Genomic DNA, 20,030 nt, shown 5'->3' with positions numbered 1-20,030 from the left:
GGAGTTTCGCTCTTGTTTCCCAGGCTGGAGTGCAATGGCGCAATCTCGGCTCACCGCAACCTCCGCCTCCTGGGTTCAGGCAATTCTCCTGCCTCAGCCTCCTGAGCAGCTGGGATTACAGGCACGCGCCACCATGCCCAGCTAATGTTTTGTATTTTTAGTAGAGACGGGGTTTCACCGTGTTGACCAGGATGGTCTCGATCTCTTGACCTCGTGATCCACCCGCCTCGGCCTCCCAAAGTGCTGGGATTACAGGCTTGAGCCACCGCGCCCGGCCGAAAAATGATAGTCTTAACAACCACAGATGCTAGAGCAACTGAACATCATATGCAAAAAGAAAAAACAAAAAACTTCAACCCATATATCATGCTATATACAAAGATTAATTCTAAACTTATCACAGACCGAAAATAATACATAAAACTATTAAACTTCCAAAAGAAAACATGAAAAATCTTTGTGACCTTGAATAATAAAATATTTCATAGAGCGACACATAAGACCTACAAAAGGAAGAACTGAGAAACTGAACCTCACTAAAATGAAAACTCCTACTCTTTGAAGGCTAAGGAGAGGAAAAAGTCACAGACTGGAAGAAAATAATTGCAAAACACATTTTTAAAAAAGGACTGATGCTTAGAAAATATAAAGGCCTCTTACAAGTCAATCATATGAAAAAACAAAAAAACAAAACAACAACAACAACAAAAAAAAACACTGTCCAATTACTTAAATGGTCAAAAGATTCAAATAGGTCCTTTGCCAAAGAGAAAAGAATGAAAAACTTTTTTAGAAAAAAGCTACTCAATATTATCAATCATCAGAGAAGTGCAAACTAAAACCACAATGAAATGCTAACACTTATTAGAATGCCTAAAACAAAACAAAAACACAAAAAGACAATATCAAGTATTGCTGGAAATGTGAGCAACTAGAACTTTCACATATTGGTGGTGGTAGAGCAAAATGACCCAGCCACTTTGGAAAACAGCTTTACAGCTTCTTAAAGTCAAACATATAGCTACCATACTACCCAGCAATCACATTTGTAGGTATTTACATAAAAATATATGTCCATGTAAAAATCTGTATATGACTGTTGAGAGTAGCTTTCTATCTCCAAACTCTAAAAGCATTCCGATGGCCAACAATAGCAAATGGATAAGCAAACATCCATACAAAATGAATGACCTCGTGATACCTACGACAACATGGATGAATCTCAAACATTATGCTAAGTAAAAGAAGACAGACTCAAAAGGCTGTCCTGTATGATTCCATTTACACAATATTCTGGAAAAGGCACAATTATAGGGACAGAAATTAGCTCAGAGATTGCCAGAAGCTGGGAGTGAGGGAAAGGGAAGTGATTACAAAAGGGCATGAGGAAACTTTGTGGGATGAGGGAAATGGGAATGACATACCTTCACAGTGGTAGTACATGATTGTATAATATGTATTGGTCATATACTCTAATCAAAATTTATGGAATTATTTATCTTAAAAAATACATTTTATTCTATATAAATAAAATTGACTTCAAAAAAAAAAGAAAAGAAACTATCATATCTTAAGTCATGGTATGGTATTAAAAAAAACACCCACGCCAACTAAAAAAAAATTATTAAAATACTATTCCTTTTTTTTCTAACTGTATATCTCTGTATGACCAGATTTCCTTCACATGCTCCAATCAAAATAACATATCACAACAAACTGAATGGAGAAAGAGAGGAATCCAGTTTTCATCTACTACAACAATCATTAAAGAGATTATAAAAATTTAATTTTTTTGTTTTGGAAAATATTTTTCATAAAAATCTGTTCTTTACTAACATATAATGAATTATTGCTATTTTAAATATATTAATATTTAAACACTTTCCTTTATGATATAATAAATATTAATATATATCACTCATATTTTTTAAAAGTTTTGGAGTCTTTAATTTTTAAAAGCTCTAAATAAGTCCTAATACTAAAAAATTTGAGAGCAGTGGCTCTACAATGTACTAGGCACAGAGATGTAATTATAAGTTGCCAGTATTTGTGGGCAGTAATGGTGCCAAGACTTCCTCTCAACTATGGAAGAAATTATAGCATGAACTGACAGTGCAAACTATGCTCTGGTAACTCCATCTCAACTGTATATAAAAGAAGGGGCCCAGCACGGTGGCTCACGCCTTTAGTCCCAGCACTTTGACAGGCTGAGGCAGGTGGATCACCTGAGGTCAGGAGTTCAAGACCAGCCTGGCCAACATGGTGAAACCCCTTTTCTGCTAAAAATACAAAACTTAGCTGGGTGTGGTGATGTGTGCCTGTAATCCCAGCTACTCAGGAGGCTAAGCCAGGAGAATCCCTTGAACCCAGGAGGTGGAGGTTGCAGTGAGCCAAGATCACGCCACTGCACTCCAGCCTGGGCAACAGAGACTCTGTCTCAAAAACAAAAGGAGGGTGGTGCTACCATCACTTATCTGCATGCAAACAATAGGCACTTTCTAGATTATTTTCAGAAACATGTTTAAAATATGAGCAATGTAAGTTTCCTCCTTTACCAAATAATGCAAAAGCAATATTCAATGCCCCCATTGTTATCTTAAAACAGGGATGGCAATTTTTATGTAAAGATCCAGACAGTAAATATTTCAGGCTTTACAGGCCATGTGGTCTGCCACAACTACTTAACTCTGCCCTTACAGCACAAACGCATCCACAGAAAATACATAAATGAACATGAGTATATTGCATTAAAACTTTATGGTCTCTGAAAATTGGATTTCACGTAGTTTTTATTTTACAACTCACAAAATATTGTTCTTTTGGGGGATTCTTTTTTTTTTGCCACCAACTAAAATATAAAAATCATTCTTAGCTCCAAGCTGGATTTGGCCCATAGGTTGCGCAGTCTTCCACCTCCTGTCGTAAAACAACATCCTAATCCCAATAATCTGTCTAACCTACCTTTTCTTTATTTTATTGGGAAAGGGGGCTCTGTGAATTATCACCCATTTAATTCATGTTAAAAACCACTATATGCAACTATTTCCAATTTCCAAAAGAAGAATTCCACTCAAGCATAGAAACACCCCAAAAGCTAAACAAAACTGACAAAAAAAAAAAAAAAAAGTTGAATACTGCGTAGAGTAAAAGTACCAAATAGGTTTTACCTGTAGTGTCAATTCCAATCAATATTAATAATGGCTGCCTGGAGCACTATATCTAGAAAGATTTTGAGGATATTTTTAGAGAGGATTTTATAGTATTGGAAGGGAGGGGGAGCAGCATCAGTGTCTTATATTTGCCTTCCTAGTCTAGATAAAAAATAAACTAAGGGCCATTTTATTTATTAAAAAGATATTTCCACCATTTTTTTTAAAGGTAAATAGGATTCAGGATGGTTTTCTAGATCTAAACTAGACTGATATTTTTCATAAGTAGAAAGAAAATGGGTTACGGGGAATGCTGTGACAATCTCCCCACAGTCTCTATTCCATCAAGTCTCTAAAAAAACTCAACATTGTAACATAATATTTACAAAAATAAAATTATATGTATTTTTGTATTCTTAAGCTTACATTATGACTTTAAAGCTGTAGTTCTAAAAACATGGCACAGTTATTTACGTATATTAAGTTTTAACGACATCTCTCAATTTAAAATTTTCTGAAACTTTGAATCTCTACCCATAGGTGTAATCTATCAAAGTAACTCTAAATAGTTGCTACTGCCATTTTCAAAAGAAATAAATAGGGATAAAAGATTTGCATGCAGAGTTTAGCACAGCAGTTCTTAACAATGATGTGCATCAGAATCTCCTCTATATTTTCTAACATTCCTATGTCTGAGTTCCATTATGTAGGTCCTGGCAACAGGCAGCTAAAAAGTATATTTTGGGAATACATATAAATACACACACACATACATTTTATATATACACACACACACACACACACTACTATATATATAATACACGTATGTGTATATACGCATAAACACACACTTTACACTATACTAAAGGTGCCATGAACTTCCTCTCAACTATGGCAAAAAAAAATAGCATGAACTGCCATATTGCAAACTCCTCTGGTAACTCTGTCTCAACTGTAATCTATAAAAGAAGGGCTGCTACTTCCAACATATATAGAGTATAGTGTATGCCCATGTGTGGAGTTCATTGTTGTTTTTGTTTTTCTGCAAAGACCTGCTGGTAATCTAATGTTCCTCCCTAAGTAAAACCCACTGGCTTAATAGACTGTGGCCTGAATCTGGAATCTATTTCACAAACTGTGACCTTGGACAAGCTACCAAATCCCTCACTACCTTGTTTCCATATATGTAAAATTAAGTAGATTGATTCAATTTCCAAATTATTTTCCAAAACCATAATTCACACTCAGTTTAGTCATAGTAAAACTAATTAAATAATCTAGTATCAGAGTTAATTTATATAATAGTTCTATTTTCAAAGTACTGCTTATGGGTTAATGACTAGTAATGACTGCTTCACTCTTCTTACCATTTAAAAAAAAAAAAAAGTAGTACACAGAATGTGAAATTTGGCAGAATATTTTGCCATAAAATAACTCTACAAAAGTCTACTTCTATGAGAAAAATTTCACCTCAAGCAACTTAATGTGTGGACAATTCAAGTTTTGATTTTTGAAAACATTAAGTATTAATATGTCAACATTGATTTTATAGAATCTATTGCAGAAACAAGAGACTTCCAGCTCATTTTATGAAACCAGTATTATCTTGGTATCAAAAACAAAGCACAAAAAGAAAAACACAAACCAGTATCTCTCATTAACTTAGGTGCAATAGTCCTCAACAAAATTTTAGCAAAGAGAATTCAACCTTATATTTTTAAAAAGAAAAAGTACTACATCACAGCTAAGTGGGATCTGCTCCAGACATACATGGCTGCCTCAAGATTCAAAAATCGATCACACAAGCTAACAAATCAACAGACTAAAAGTGAAAAATCTTATGGTCATATCAGTGGCTGCAGAAAAAGCAGACAAAGTTCAATACCATTCATAATAAAAGAAAAAACTATCAGTACGCTCAGTAGTAATAGAAGGGAACTTACTTAATGTCATAAAAAGCACCTACCAAAAAACCTACAGTTGATGTCATACTTAATGGTGAAGGAACAAATGTTTTCACTGAACTCAGAAACAAGTCAACGATTTCAGTCTTACCACTCTTATTTAACACAGTACTGAAACACAGTACTGAAAGTTGTAGCTACTGCAATAAGGCAAGAAAAAGAACTTAATGGCAAACTGTTTAGGAAGGAAAAAATAAAACTGTCTCTATGACATGCTCGTATATGGAGAAAGTCCAAAGGAATCGAAGAAGGAGAAGGAGAAGGAGAAGGCGGAGGCAGAAAAGGAGACGAAGAAAGAAGCAGCAGCCCTGAACTAATACGTGAATTAAGTAAGGTCACAAAATAGATAAACAAGACACAAAAATCAATTGCATTTCTATTTAGTGAAAATGAATAAGTGGAACTATAAATAAAAATGCAACACCAGTTATAACTGCTCCAAAGAAAAAACAGGTACAATTTAACAAAACGTGTATAGGATCTCTATGATTAAAATTTAAAAATGCTAATGAAAGAATCAAAGAAAACCTAAACATTTGGAAAGACAAACTGTTCATGGATTGGAAAATTGAATATAAAGATGTCAGTTCTCCCTAAATTGATATATAGGTGTAGTGCAATTCATATAAAAATCTCAGCAAGTTTCATTGTAGATATAAGCAAGTATATTCTGAACTTTTTTGGAAAAGAATAATAAAGTAGGAGAAATCACTCCCACTTTCCAGACCTTAAGGTTTACAATGTGCTGCAGTGATCAAGACAGTAAAGTGCTAACAGAGAGATGGAAACATAGATCAGTGAAAAAGATACAGAACCCAGAAAGACAGCCACACAAATATGTCTAATTCGTTTTTGACAAATAAGCAAAGGCAATTCAATGGAGAAGAGATAGCTTTTCCAATAAATGGAGCGGGAGCAATCAGACATGGTTCAAGCAAATACATTTTGAATGTCCTCACTTTATTATTCCAGTAGTTCTGAAAGCCCAGCTCTAGTAGAAAGCCTCCCAGAAAAACCTCTCATATGGTGACAATTTCCAAGTTTTCTCAAGGTACGTATAACAAAATATTAAAAGTCTTATAATCAAGACTCCTCCTTCACCCAAAGTGCACAATTCTTGCAATCCAATGTAAGTGTTTTATTTTATATTTACTTACTGATTTTTAAATCAGTTGTCTATACATGTTCTTTTACATGTCAGAACTCCAATGGGGTAAGATTTTAACTGTTCTCATCACAAAAAAATATGTACTGCATATGAGGTAATACATATGTTAATATGCTTAATTTAGCCATCCTACTATATATATATATATATATATATATATATATATAGTTCAAAGCCTGTGACAATATATACAACTCTTGTCAATTAAAATATGAATTTAAAAAAAAAAAAAAAAGAATGATGGATACCTGATGTAAGGACGAGAGAGGCTATGTGAGTTAGAATGGCCTAAATTGTCATGTCTTTATTTAGACAGAAGATAGAGGGTGATGATAAATGGCATGTCCTTCACTGGGCTGTCAGTTTCTTCCAGGCAAATGTATAATATTTTCATGATTGAATCCCTAATATCTAGCACAATTCTTGAAACTCAGAAGGCATTCAATTAACATTTGGCAAACTGACAAATAGAGGCAGTCAATCAAAAAATATCTGGCTATAGCTTAATAGAAAATTAAAGAGTTCTTTTCTTTTTAAACCCTGCCATCTATTACATTCTTTTATCACATTTTCACTAGTTTCCCTTCTTTAAACTTTTTTTTTTTTTTTTTTGAGACAAGATCTTGCTCTGTAGCTCAGGCTGAAATGCAGTGGTGCAATCATAACTCACTGTAGCCTTGAGCTCCTGGGCTCAAGTGATCCTCCTGTCTCAGCCTCCTAAGTAACTAGGAAAACATCTGTGTGTCACCACAGCCTGCTAATTATTTTTTGTATAGATAAGATCTTGCTATTTTGCCCAGGCTGGTCTTGAATTCCTTGTCTCAAGACTCTCTCTGACTCCCACAGTGCTGGGATTACAGGTGTGAGCCACGCACTAAGCCTTGTCTTTTTGTAGAGTATAGTTAATAAGTTGTTAAAATGAGTCATTCTCAATGCGATGAAATATCTAACCATTTTATCATTGGCATTAAGGAGTTTTTGTGGTCTGTAGCTTTGAATTAAATCAATGTAAAACAAATGTTCCAAAAAGCAAAAAAAAAAAAAAAAGGATGCCACTGGGTCTAAGACTACCTGTCTTACTCGAGTTCTAAAGACAGACAGTACTTAATGAATGATAACTTGCAAGAACACATTATAACAACAACTGAATTAAACCCCACCAACTACTACTGGTTTTCCCTCTACTCTTTCAAACAGGTAGATGAAATTTAAACATTTTACAACTATCAATTTCATTACACTTTCTTTCTGATTAAGATGACAGTCTTTCAATGTCTTTCACAGCCCTTTGACTAGCCTTACCTATCACAATTCTCCTATGTATGCAATCAACGTTAAGAAGAAAAATAACTGTTTTGGCAGCCTCCAAATTCAAGGAATTTCTGGAAAAATACTCTAATGCTGTCTGAAATCATCAAAAAGTCATAGAGAAATAGTACAAAGAGGTATGAAACAATCTCTTTCCTAAACTTGTGCCTACTACAGGCAACTTAGTCCTCTGGGAAGAGTTAATGAAGTTTCAAATGTAATAAATCTAGCTTAAAAAGCAATTCTGGTTTCCCTTTCACATGTCATTGTTCCTGCCACTCGGAGGACAAACCACAAGTCCAAAGAATCAGCTATAGAATGTGGATTAAACTGAATGATGGTTTTAAACCAAAACATCTTATAGTACAACTTTTTAAAAAGTATTAAAAATACTATACAAAATAATAATTTTAGGTAATTGGGAAATTCTGGTATAGTGTAATCTTTCATGGCACTAATAAGTAAATGTATACCAAATTTTATTAGTTCAATAGTATTATTTAACAGTCTCTCACTATGCTTAGTAATCATCCTACTGCCCAGAAACTTGCATGCTACCATAAATAAAATGAGTATCAAGCAAATCTCAACACAAAGGATTTCCCAATTTTCCCCCAATAAAAAGTACCAATTTGAAAAATACAAACCTTTCCATAAGTACATCATACAGTCCAATATACAATTTTATTAATTTAGTCTTATGAATGTTTTAAAATCACAAAGCACACAAATTTTACAAAACAATTTTATTCAAACTTTACATATGTCTTCAACAAATATCATCTCATCACTTTCTTTTTGAGTAATCTATAAGTATTATAAAGTGAATAATTTTTCCTACCATTTAAGTTGTTCTGAGAAACAATACTTTTGGAAGTCATAACATAATACCATTATTTAAAATGTTTTTCCAAGCCACAAACATCCATTCATATGATTCTAAGATGGTTGGTTTTTTAATTGTTCTACAGGTATACGATATGATATTCACAATGTTACTTATCACTTTTAAAAGCTTTTCTCACAACAAATTGTAAGACTGTAACTCCTTGTCCACAAATAATTTCTAATTTATCTTTTTACTATACCTGTCTACATATTCCCTCAGGAAACCTCTATAGACATTCAAAAGTAGTACTGACTGTATCATTTCAAGCTCATCTATCTTCTCCAAACACTATACTTCTATTCAAAATAAAATAATTGAGAGAGAGCTCAAAATATAAAAAACTTTGTAAGGTCTCAAATATAAGATGACAGGTTTTTTTCAGAAATTGATTTTAGAGAAAACTTTGCTTTATACTGGACATACACAGATCAAGTATCATCAGTGCCTAGCACAGTATAGGACTTCAGTTAAATTTATACTGTATCGATCAATTCACAAGACCTAGAATAGGGAGAAAAAAGAAGGCCCTACAGAGGAAATTAAACTAAAGCAGGGCTATTAAGAAGAGACACCACTATAAGGTAAACAGAGGTAGGGAAGATGAACACCAAATACACAGGGTTGTGAATAAGCAGAGTATTTGACACAACTGCCCTCACTGGACTACAGCATTCTATATTCTGTAGTATTGAGTATAGCCAGGAGAGGTTTGGAAGTCATCAAAAGAATAGAGGCAATATTTTAAAGATTAATCAGAAAACAATGAGTAAACTGTGTTAATAGAACAAAATTCATGACACTATACTAACTACCAAATAAAAACTAGGGGTATATAATATCCATGCTGATTAAATGCCCACAGGTATCAAAAGGATTGTTAAATTAGAATACAGAGGTCAAGCTTCTGCTTTCCAGAGTCCTTATTTGTTTTCCCTAAGCATACAAAAGTAAAAGATAAAAATGATTTGATTTATTGGGTTGGGTAGCTAACTGTTTCTAAATGTTTTATCTTATAAACTTCTAAGAAAACAAAGCTTGCTTCTATACATATTTATCCTATGTTTCACTTCATTGACAATTATCTTCCTAATATTTTAGTCTTTCTGTCATGAAAGATACACTGTATTTGCTCAGAATAAGTTAGATATCTTCAAAGATAGCTAGCACACAACAGAAAATTCTTCTTGCCTACAGCCACAAAATGTGTAAAGTATCTACAAATGCCCAGGTTTTAGGATTAAAATAGTTCTATGGAGTTCTCTAGCACTAACTCAAAAGATGAATTACATCAAAAAAGATGCAGGTAAATACAAGTTTTACCTAGACTGTGCAAAACAGATCTCTTTATTTTTTTATTGCATTTTAGGTTTTGTGGTACATGTGAAAAACATGCAAGATTGTTGCATAGGTACACACATGGCAGTGTGATTTGCTGCCTTCCTCCCCATCATCTATATCTGGCATTTCTCCCATACTTTCTCTCCCCAACTCCCCACCCCCCACTGTCCCTCCCCTATTTCCCCCCAACAGACCCCAGTGTGTGATGCTCCCCTCCCTGTGTCCATGTGTTCTCATTGTTCAACACCCACCTATGAGTGAGAACATGCAGTGTTTGATTTTCTGTTCTTGTGGCAGTTTGCTGAGAATGATGGTTTCCAGGTTCATCCATGTCCCTAAAAAGGACACGAACTCATCGTTTTTGATGGCTGCATAATATTCCATGGTGTCCTGTCTATCATTGATGGGCATTTGGGTTGGTTCCAGGTCTTTATTATTGTAAACAGTGCCGCAGTGAACATTCGTGCGCATGTGTCCTTATAGTAGAACGATTTATAATCCTTTGGATATATACCCAGTAATGGGATTGCTGGGTCAAATGGAATTTCTATTTCTAGGTCCTTGAGGAATCGCCACACTGTCTTCCACAATGGTTGAACTAATTTACACTCCCATCAACAGTGTAAAAGTGTTCCTATTTCCCCACACCCTCTCCAGCATCTGTTGTCTCCAGATTTTTTAATGATCGCCATCCTAACTGGCGTGAGATGGTATCTCAATGCAGTTTTGATTTGCATTTCTCTAATGACCAGTGATGATGAGCATTTTTTCATATGTTTGTTGGCCTCGTGTATGTCTCTCCTTTTGTAAAGTGTCTGTTCATATCCTTCACTCACTTTTGAATGGGTTTGTTTTTTTCTTGTAAATCTGTTTTAGTTCTTTGTGGATTCTGGATATCAGTCCTTTGTCAGATGGGTAGACTGCAAAAAATTTTTTTCCATTCTGTTGGTTGCCGATTCACTGTAATGACTGTTTCTTTGGCTGTGCAGAAGCTGTGGAGTTTGATTAGGTCCCATTTGTCTATTTTGGCTTTTGTTGCCAATGCTTTTGGTGTTTTGGTCATGAAGTCCTTGCCTACGCCTATGTCCTGAATGGTTTTGCCTAGATTTTCTTCTAGGGTTTTTATGGTGTTAGGTCTTATGTTTAAGTCTTTAATCCATCTGGAGTTAATTTTAGTGTAAGGTGTCAGGTTTCTAATATTAGATGTTCTTCTTTGCAGGGAGGAGAAGGGATAATGGTGACTGCAGCTAGAGGCCAATACTTGCATCAGAATTTATAAGCTATTTTTTTGAATGCACAAAAACCAAAACCGGGCATAAATTTAGAAGGTGAGAGATAAAAAGTAAAGTCACAAAATCAGAACAGAGCTCCTAAAAAAGACTGATTAAAAAAACAAACATGCACACAGTAGTTCCTACTAGTTCCTACTAAATGCAACCTCTACAAGTGTCAATTATACTGAAAAAGCCTATATTAAGGTTTTTTAGCACTTTTACTTGGGAAGATGCAAGCCCTCTTTTTAATCATCAAACTGCCACAGAAAGAGTAAAATGGATCACTTCTCCTTGCTATGAAGATAATGTGAAATCACCTTTGAATAACCAGCAATGTTAACAGTGAGAAATCTGATAAAACAAAACACAAAAACCTCATTATAAACATTTCCATCAAAGCAATATTTGGTCATTCAAAACTAGTTAATGAAGAAAATTAACAATATGTGTTAGAATAGCTTTAAATGCAATAAAAGATGGCAAACTGATAATTCATAATGCCCTTAAGTAACAGTTGATATAGAATCACTTAACAGGCTGTAATCACCAAGTTTTTTTCATATTTATAACTATGTTGCTCCAACTTTTAAGGAGCAAGATTACTAGTATTAAAAAAATTATAAAATTCTTGTTTATTACTTTTCTGTGTTATGTAATTTCTTTACTACTCGAAAACTAATTTTATGAATTTGTTCCTATTCGACTGTAAATACATTACAGGTCTTTTGATACCCTTTTTCTTCTAATTGATACACATCCTAGAGGCAGTCACCTTTCCTATTTGGCTGCCCTGGGCGGCTTTTAAGCATTATGAAAAGTAACACTGTTCAAAAGTTATCATAAAGTCCAAAATGCCCCAAAAGACTTTTGACAGATAAGTAAGATATATTAGGAAACAGAATAAATTTTCAAGTAAAATTTCTGCAATGGCAATACAACACCTGTCAAATCTCATTTTTTTATTTTAAACTAAGCCCCTTCCCACCACCAAACAATCACCTCTAAAGGAAAACACAAACATTTTCTGGCATTCTTCTCAGAAATCTTTTTTCCTCTTGCCTGTAATACCCCATACTTAGTACTTACTATCAGTCTGACAAAATATTACAAGATTCCAACCATCTAACTCAAGTAATACATTTATATTACTAAACTAAAAGCACAACTAGTACAGAATAAACTAAAAATATAAACGTTGTATGTTGTGGCACAAGACAATGTGCATGCGGCATGTGTAAAGAGAGTTAAAATACTTGGAAGTCAACATTTAACCACTAGTTACTTGGGGACTTCTTTTTGTCGTTGTTTTCCTTTTAGAGGGAGTCTCATTCTGTTGCTCAGGCTGGAGTGCAGCGGTGCAATCTTCTCGGCTTACTGCAACCTCTGCTTCTCAGGTTCAAGGGATTCTCCTGCCTCAACCTCCCAAGTAGGTGGGATTACAGGGGAATGCCACCACACCCAGCTAATTTTTGTATTTTTGGTAGAGACAGGGTTTCACCATATGGGCCAGGCTGATCTCGAACGCCTGACCTCAAGGGATCCGCCCCACTTGGCTTCCCAAAGTGCGGGGATTACAGTCATAAGCAACTGCAACCGGCCTTATTTAAGGACTTCTAATGTTAATTCCTGACAAATTACAAAGGCAAGCACCTACAATATATTTTGATATTGTTAACACTTAAATGACTAATTATCCCCACATGGCTCCAAATAAGAGACCAAGATTTGAACAACGAAATTTCTCAAATCTCTTCTTAAAATGCCTCAACATAAAAGCTTTAGAGTCCCAAAGAAAGCGGCACATTTGTAACGGTAGAATTTCCTTAAAGAGACAAGCAGCCACTCTTAAAAAAATTCTTGACAGTTTCTTAATTCACTTAAATTGTAGACCCAGTTCAATACAAACGGCACATTTTTGTATTAACAAAATGTTTAGGGGGCCTCATTTCTTAAACTTTTATTTAAATACAGAGATTCTCTACCCAGGGCTTGTTGTTATTTATCTTAGTATTTAAATGCAGGTTAGTTGGCATCTTTTTTTTCCTATCCTCTCAAGAAGTTCTTAAGACTTCTGAAAGACAAGTTAGATATATGAAGAAGGGATAAATTTTCAAAACAAATTTCTTTATTTGCAATGCGGTATTTTAGGCAAAGGAAAGGGAAAGGGAAAGGGAGAAAGGGGGAAAAGGGAGAAAGGGGAAAAGGGGAACAGGGAAAGGGAAAGGAAAAAAAAAAAAAAAGGCTAGGCACAGTGGCTCACACCAGTAATCCCGGCACTTTGGGAGGCCAAGATGGGTGGATCAGTTGACGTCAGGAGCTCAAGACTAGCCCGGCCAACAAGGTGAAACCCTGTCTCTACTAAAAATATAAAAAATGAGTTGAGCATGGTGTTGTATGCCTGTAATCCCAGCTACATGGGAGGTTGAGGCATGAGTACGCTTGAACCCAAGAGGTGGGGGTTGCATTGAGCCAGTCCAGTCTGGGTGACAGAGCAAGACTTTGTCTTAAAAACAAACAAATAAACAAACAAACAAACCCAACTAAGCACTACCTTCTTGAGAGGAAGAAAAAAAAAAAAAGATGCTAACTAACCGCATTCATTACTAAACTAAATAACTAGACATCTATTAGGTTTTCTCCAAAAAGATCTAAAAGAAAAAAAAAATATTTCAAGGCACAGATACACTGATGTACAGGCAGAAAAAATACAATGTGAAGGCATCAGAATCAAGAAGCATTTCATCTTTAAAGGTAACTGCTCTAACACTCTTAAGGAATGACTTGATATCTTATTGGGCAGAAATATACTTCAAATTATTATTCAGTTGGTAGCCCAGAATAAAGGCATTGATTTTAAAATCAACTACCAAAGAACTTCACTTTCCTGTATACAAAAAGTATATATAGAATAACAGGAATCAGGAAAAGAGCAAATTACAAAATTTCACATTTATCATTCAATTGAGTAGCATCTGGGACCACATTTAGGACTACTTTGCTAGGACAGGTCATACAAACCTGTAAATTTTCCAGATCTCAACTTCCCTGTGCCTTTTTAATAATTAAAAAGGCGACAGGGGCAATGGTTGTAAGAAAAGATCTGCTTTCTTCTAATTTTAACCAACATAAGTAAGCTTCTTACAATATTATAAAAGGACAGATTTCCAGTAAACAGAGGAAAAATAGGAGTCTAATGTTTTCCCCTTCAGAATGAGAAAAGTTTACCCTTTCTAACCCTTCCACCCCTGGGCAGGACACTTTGAAATCTATTGTGGTGACATGCTACAAGAAATCTTAGAGGACACTATGCCTTTCACACAGGTACGGCGTCTTCTGCATTCAACAAATATCTAAGCTGGCGTACTAGCTACCAGGCACTTTGACACCCAGGCACTAAGCAGAAATAGTAAAAAAGAAACTAATTCCAAAGTTTAAGAAATCTCTAACTTCTTGGGAGGAAGAGAAAAATGAGAAGCTTAATTTTCAAAGGACATTAAAAGTAGAAAGTAAAAGAAACTCACACATCTTTTAGTGCTTCCGAAACTCAACTAAGTCCTATTTTAATTTATCCTGAAAGGTAAGAGAGAAGGAAGGAATGATAAGTAACCAAAAGATCATAAAGACAGAGAATTTCAAGTATGCATCTTTATCACTGTACTTTATTATTTTCAAAATCATGTAAATGCCTCTGAAAAAAGTAGATTTTTGTCTTAAAATTGAATTTAGAAAATAAAAAGATAAATAAAGAAATATAAAAACTGAGTGAAGTATCCTGAGCTGGCATTTAAAAATGTTTACTGGGGCCAGGCACAGTGGCTCACGCCTGTAATCCCAATACTTTGGGAGGCAGAGGTGCAAGGATTACTCCCGGGAGTTCAACACAGCAAAAACCTGCTATAAAAAAATTTCAAAAATTAAAAAATGCTTACCAGTTATCACTCCTTGATAATACAGAGCAGTAGCCATAAAAGCTTCTCATTGGTAGGTAGTAATGATACCTTGGAAAGTAAATAAACCCTCTATAAAGGAATTCATACTAGGTATAAAGAAATCACCCATTGATACTAGCACTCTTAATAAAACAATAAAACCATGTTATCTAACTTGTCAAATAAAAATGTAAAGATAATTTTTAAAAAGAACATCAGGGAAGAGGTTTAAGGCATAAATCATTAGAATTAGAAAATCTAAGCTAGTTTTCTAAAGAACGTGAGTGTCACCGGAAGATTATTAAGGCAAGTCACCAACATCTCTCACTGGACTACAGCAACAGCCTCCTTAACTGGTTTCCCGGCTTCCACTTTATTCCATCCAATCAGTTCATCCAGAAGTCAAACATTTACTAAAGCAAACAAAGTCAAATCACTACCCCAACTTAAAGCCATTCAATGGTTTCCCACTACCCTTGGCCTTAAAATCCAAATCTTTCACAAATCAGCCTTTCCAAAATCTGGCTCTTCTTTAGCCTCAATTCACATCAGACAAGTGGACACTCTCAAACTATCTCAGGCCTTAATACATTCTTTTTACCACTTTCTCCCCATCCCTAACTTCCTTTTAATGAGTGAGATAATGGAGTAAAACACTGAGAAACTGCTTGAGCAAGTTTTCTATGGTTTAAATGTTTATCCTGTCAAAAATTTATGTGGAAATTTAACTGCCAATGTACCGATACTAAGAGGTGGGGCCTAATGGGTGGTGTTTAGGTCAGAGAGTAATGCCATTACAAAAAGGGCATTAATCCCTTTTTAAAGAAACAAGACTTTTTAGGAGTGGGCTGTCTCTTGTCCTTCTGCCCTCTGCCCTGCGAGGACACAGTAAAAAGACCCACACCAGATGTCTTTGCCTTCATCTTGGACTTCCCAGTCTCCAGAATTATAAGAGAAGAAATTTCTATCCTTTATAAATTACCTTCTCTCAGGTATTCTGTAATAACAAGACAAAACAGAATAAGACAAAGTTGAAAAACAGTTATCACCAGTTCATGAAATGAATAAAACCAAAATAACATCTCTAATTTGCAAATACTTCTTAAACCACTGAAAGCAGTTTAATTGCATTTAGTAAGTTTGAAAAACATACATTTACCATATGGTATACTCCCAAGAAACTGTTACACTAATCTCTAAACTCTTAAAAAATTAAAATAATCAGTTAAGCTTATATGATTTTTCTGTAACTATTACCTCTTCCTCCAAAAAGAGACAAGACTTGTGTTTCTTTTAAAGAAACAGCCTATGTCTCTTTCTGTCACCTGGGCTGGAGTGCAGTGGCATGGTAACGGGGTTTCTTGCAGCCTTAACCTCCTGGGCTTATCTGATCTTCCCATCCCAGCTTTCCAAACAGCTGAGACTACAGGTAGCTGCCACCACACTAGTTAACAAATATATATATATATATATATATATATATATATATATATATATATATATTTGTATTTTTTTTGTAGAGACAGGGTTTTGCCATGTTGCCCAAACTAGTCTCAAACTTCTGGGCTCAAGCAATACAATGCACCCACCTCTGCCTCCTGAAGTGCTGAAATTACAACCATGAGCCACTATGTCCAGCCTAGGAAAGACTTCAGTAACCTTTCTCTAAAAATCTCTAAGTCACTGTAACACAAAACAAGAGCAGTCTTCCCTCAAACTCAGAGAAAAGTCGACCAAAAATTTGAGATAAACATTCTAAATCAAATATCTAAATCTAGTTCATAGTTCCTGGCCTCTTTCTTAATTAAAAAAAAAAAAAGTAAAAGTCTTATTTGTAAAAGTCATGTCTGTCCACTTTAAAGGTAAATACCTCAATCCAACACTTTTCAACAATCACTAAAGTTGTTTTCAATATTGGTTTACTATAAAAGAGTAGAGCAGGAATAATAAAATCAGACTCACACATGTTTTTAGTTAATATTACAAAGTATATTTAATCTAAATCTTTCATGTTTACAATTAAAAAACATTTCCTCCAAATCTTGCTTAATTGTCTTGTAAACCAAAAGAAAAACTTTTCTCTGACACTTTCATAGTCTTGCTATATTAACATTGCCTAAAATCTAACAAAAAGACAATTCTGTCCTATGTTAATTACCACAAAGAATTATATTAATAGTAGCTCAACAGCTTTTGCCCTCATAATTTAGTGGGGAAAAAAAATCACATACTACAGGCAACAGCTTTTACTCTAAGTATTCAAATTTCTCTGTATAGGCCGTAATTGTGAAATACAGTTTTCAAAGAGTAAAAAAAGCACATGATAAATGTAAAGTTTTAAGCAAGGATCAAAGTTGTAGCAGATCACGGATAAGACACAGCCATAGAACATGAACACAGTCTAGCCTAGCCCCCTACAGAAACAGAAAGCTTTCACATAAACATCTGTAAAGCATATTACTCTTATTTGGTTTACAAATTTTATCAATTTCACTAACAACTTTCACTTGAAAGGTCATGTTTACTTCAACAATAATCAATGACTGATAAGTTTTACTATCTATATGAACTAATGAAATAAGAAAAACGACTAAGCAAAGAGTAAACGGAATTTTTTGTTCAGGAAAAGTAGAACTAGGGAATAGTAAATAAAGTTAAACTCCTTGCTTTTAAATTCAATAGTGGAAGAGAGTTAAATTAACAAGGGGATATATCCTTGCTTATGTTCTTCATGAATTTCTAAGGCATCCTTGACCAGGGCCATACTAATATTTTCTCTATCATTCCAGTATTAGTATATATGCTGCTAAAGCAAGCACCTTGCTTATGTTTTAATAAAACAAATATCTTGGAAAAAACTCTGTGACTTTTGTTAGCCTATCCTGAATGTCATCCCCCTGTTTCTTTCATATCCTCACACAGAGAAATGTTTATATCCATCATTCTCTTAAAAAACAAAGATCCACAGAACTATAATAATTATTGGGAACTGCTCCTAGTCTTCTATTAGTGAAACATTTAAAGATAAGACAAGAAATTCTTACTAGTGGGCCTCTGAAAGATACCACAATAAGATTCAAAGAAGTTTAAATAATAGGGCACTTTTCTACACGTTAAAAACTGCTTTTGGAGTGCCAAAAACGAGATAAGGCCACTGCTGGCCAATTTTTAGGTTCAGGTCTACACAGAACATGAAATCCTGAGATCAAGACGTTGTGTAGAAGAAAGTAATAGAGAGACACAGGAGTTTTAATAAGAAGGCTACCAGTTACCCCTTTTCAAACTCAGTGGTCTATCTGTGCACTGAGGATATGGGGAAGGGACAGGAGCAACACAAAAGAAGAAAAGAAGACAAAATGTAGTTGAAAGGACAGGGAGAACAACTGTATCCATCAGAATTGCTCTCAATTTAAGTAGCTGGCCGGTGGATGAGTCAGGAGTCACCAATTCTAATCCCTGACCTTCCACTAAATTTGAAGACCAATTCCTAGTAGAACTCACATATTCTCGTCTTGTTTATCACTTTCATCCACCTTCCCCAATTTCTAGTGAAGAACAATTCTGCTTTTTAGAAAAAAATTAAGAAGACCACTGCAATGAAAGAGCCCAAGAGGAACTTTCATTTCTAAGGGTGCGAAAAGCCTTGTAAGTTTGATGAAGTGAATGACAGTGATAGGCTGATGAGAATTATGTCCCTAGGTGCCACACAGTCCAAGATCTCAGCCTTTAATATTAGCTTTTTGAAAATATAAATAAGCAATTTATGGCATATATCTCAACCTCAAGGCTGAGGTATATGCCGCAAGGAGGAGGTATATGCCGCAAGGAGGAGGTATATGCCGCAAGGAGCAGGTATATGCCTCAACACATGATTTTGGAGTAAATACCTAACAGAAAAGGCAACAGCGCTGGTATAAAGAAAACAGGATTTTATTTTTTGCTCACTTTTTATTTTATATTTTCTCTTAGAAGCTATTTTATTCATTTTGTAATTATACTATACAATAAAAAAGAAAAGCAAGAAGTCAGGGAGGCCAAAAAAATGAGACAAATTACAAGAACAGAATAACAATGAGTAGATTATTTAAATGAAAAAGAGGCAAGAGGACCAAAAACTGAGGATTGAATGGAATGAAGGCAATGCCAGTATCATTTAATGCTGTTAAGAGGTGGACACTAGTGCTGCAGAAGATGCTTCCAAGAGCACAGTACTAGGCACACAATGAAGCTCAATAGTTATTCTTTATATAAGTACGTTTTCCTAACAGAAGTACACTGTCTATTCTATTTCTGCTTCCCTCTTTATTTTGCCACATAATCTTAAAGAATTTTCTCTAATGGATGGTAATATTTCTGGATCCCTGAAGCTAACCTAAAAGGGCAGCCTCTCAAAGTTTATACTTTGCAGCTAAAAGAAGTATAAGCTTTGAGAGGCTACCATGTCGTATGATCTTTTTATAAAAATGTTTTCTGTAATACTAAACAGCTGTGACCTGTGACATCTGTGCTAATATCATCTTGAGCTTCTATGGAAAACATACACAAACATACGTGGAGTTCTGATGTACAATATTTTTATGTTCATTTTCAAGCTGGAAGCATACCATTCCCATTTTATGTAGCCAGTACCTACATATTTATGTCTCTGGAGGTAATAAGAAGCAGAGCAATGTTTCTCAAAGTGCATAACCTCCAAATCGCCAAAATTCTGATTTCCAGGCCTATTCCAGACCCACTGAAATTCTCCCAAAGTGTACTGTTCATCTGGGGCTCTGCATTTTAAATAAGCAGCCTTTCTATTTCCATTGGGGGGAGGCTCTGCATTTTTAATAAGCAGCTTTGTTTGAATGTCTATAATCCTGCTTCACCTCTACATGACTAAAAGAAGCAAATAATTAAATGTGGATGAGAGATAAAAATAAGCTCATAATTTGGTGGACTGGAAATCTGTCATCAAAAACTACTTAATGAGAACTATGATCCACCTAGATTCACCTAGTACAGAAAAGTC

At 34.9% G+C, this 20,030-nt stretch overlaps 1 protein-coding gene and 1 non-coding gene across 5 annotated transcripts in view; both read right to left on the bottom strand.

Moving 5' to 3' along the window:
- ACVR2A (activin A receptor type 2A) overlaps positions 1-20,030 on the bottom strand; it is an 87,652-nt gene that overhangs the window by 36,315 nt on the left and 31,307 nt on the right. The window lies entirely within an intron of this gene.
- On the bottom strand, positions 17,730-17,834 carry LOC116557185. Its single transcript, XR_004271396.1, has one exon. It is a non-coding gene; the product is annotated as a U6 spliceosomal RNA (small nuclear RNA).

This window comes from Sapajus apella, unplaced genomic scaffold, assembly GCF_009761245.1.
Source record: "Sapajus apella isolate SASKATOON/1434 unplaced genomic scaffold, GSC_monkey_1.0 scaffold18, whole genome shotgun sequence".
Classification (NCBI taxonomy): Eukaryota; Metazoa; Chordata; class Mammalia; order Primates; family Cebidae; genus Sapajus; species Sapajus apella.
The sequence above is the reverse complement of the archived record's forward strand: the minus strand, read 5'-3'. Positions and strand labels throughout refer to the sequence as shown.